Raw genomic sequence first — 2,244 nt, forward strand, 5'->3', positions numbered from 1 at the left:
TTCTAAACATGTCCTTCTTCAAAAGTTCTTCATGATTTTTTTCAATTCTCAACCCAACATCATCATACTTTTCACTAGATCTTGTCTACGAAGGAGGGGGATCTTCTTTAAACCAATTTGAAACAATACTTTCTATCTTTGCCCCTAAATGTTTGAACTCCCCGTTCTGTGACTTGTGATTTTCAAAACTCATAGATGGTTGAGTTACAATTTGTTTGACAGGATCTATAGCATTTATGGCTTGCAATTCTTGAATGTTTGAGGGAGATTTCATCCAACTTATGTTCGACCATTCATGAAGGTTCAATGTCACTTGATCAATTAACATATATGCTTCACTACACTTTTGTCCATAAAAGAACCTCCAGCTGATGAATCCAATAAACTCTTGTCTGAGAAAGAAATTCCCCTATAGAATATGTGCATAATCAACCATTTTTAAAAACCATGATGAGGGCACTGTCTTTGAAGACTCTTGAATCTATCCCATGCTTCAAACAATCATTCTCCATATGCCTGAGCAAAATTTGTTATGCAATTCCTCATATACACTGTTCTGCTTGGAGGAAAAAATTGATTTAGAAATTGGTTCTCCAATTGCTCCCAACTTGTGATACTTTGAGGATGGAGAGAATATAACCAAGTCCTTGCTTTATCCTTGATACTGAAAGGAAATGCCATCAATCGAACTACATCTGCTGACACTCCTTCACATTTCACCATATCACAAATCTCTAAAAATGTTTCAAGATGCAGATAAGAATTTTTTGATACTTCTCCTCCAAATTTGTGACCTTGTATCATAAAAATTAACTCTGGGTCTAGTTGGAAACTTTCTGCTTTAATTTGAGGTTGCACAATGGGAGATAACAATCTTGTAGAAAAGGGTGTAGAAAAATTTCTCATGGGCCTGCTTGACATGTTAGTGCTCATGGATATTTAAGAAAAAATTATTAGAAGAAAAAAAATTAAGAATCAAAGACAAGAAATAAAATGCAATATGAGAAGCAAGAAAAACAATGCAGAATTAAAATTGCAAGAAAGAAAGTGCATAATGAAAACAAGAAAGAAAAGATAAAAGGAAAAAGAAAAATGTCTAGAATAATTCATATGCTAAAGATTGGAAGAAATGTTTACAAAAGAAAAGAAGAAAGAAACTAAATCAAAAGAGAAAATAGAGAAAAGTTAGATTAGAGTGCTAGAAATCAAGAATGCAAAGTTAGAATTAGAATTGCAATAAGCAAGAAGTAGAAAAGAATACAAGAAAAAGTTATGAAAACAAAATTCTAAAAATTAGATTCAACTATGCAAATGAAAAGAAAATAAAAGTTATGTTTAGTTTAACTCAATTGATAATCCCTAATGTTATAGCACAGTCCCCGACAACGGTGCAAAAAACTTGTCGACTCTCTGCAAGTGTACGGAAATATCGTAAGTAATAATAAAAGATATCGTATCCACAGGGACTGGAATAACCACTAAAGATATCTCAACGCGAATTAGCTAAACATCTAATCAATTGATTCACAAAAGCAAAGTGAAACTATGAAAGGTAAAGACAGAAATAAAAGAATAAGAAACAAGAATAAGGGCAATGATAAGGGATGTTCTAGGAGTTTTGGTTTCTTTGTAAGGTAATCAAATATAAATGATCTACCAAATCTTATTCCTCAATTGTCCATTATTTGTAGAAGGTTGCCGGTTCTCTCTTGCAATAGACAACCAGCCTAGGACTAAAATCTATACCTAAATGTGATCAATTAGGTATGAATCTATGTTGTCCATACACGGGCTTGTTCCTGTCACGAACATCCCTCGGATAATCAACATAGGAATTCACAATTCATCAACCGCATAAAGATACAAAGATTAATGCATACTATCTATCCTACCCCCTTGAATAACCCTATTTCACCTTCAAGATCATACCTCAAACGTCCTGTAAACGCCCACCCTTGTTACCCAACCAAAGGCGGCGCTACGTTCTTATACTACTTATGTACATGCTTTAGTTATAACAGCGGAAGAATAAAAACTTTAAAGAATTTAATTTATTAAGCATAATATCACATATTCTGATTTGTTCAAATGTGCATATATTGAACTTATAACTAAAAATATTAATTTGTCCGAATCGTTTTTGCCGAGCCACCACCACACACATCACTATCTGCTCCTCCTGCTGCGCCGTTGTACATCCAGCTTTCTCTTTTATCTGCGGTACAAGGAAAGTAAGCTATGAGC

The 2,244-nt window shown here is 33.8% G+C and overlaps 1 non-coding gene across 1 annotated transcript; it reads left to right on the top strand.

The window, feature by feature from the left end:
- The first annotated feature begins 442 nt into the window (after positions 1 to 442).
- Positions 443 to 548, top strand: LOC122044566. Its single transcript, XR_006129601.1, has one exon. It is a non-coding gene; the product is annotated as a small nucleolar RNA R71 (small nucleolar RNA).
- Positions 549 to 2,244: the final 1,696 nt, after the last annotated feature.

Source organism: Zingiber officinale, chromosome 2A, assembly GCF_018446385.1.
Source record: "Zingiber officinale cultivar Zhangliang chromosome 2A, Zo_v1.1, whole genome shotgun sequence".
Taxonomy (NCBI): Eukaryota; Viridiplantae; Streptophyta; class Magnoliopsida; order Zingiberales; family Zingiberaceae; genus Zingiber; species Zingiber officinale.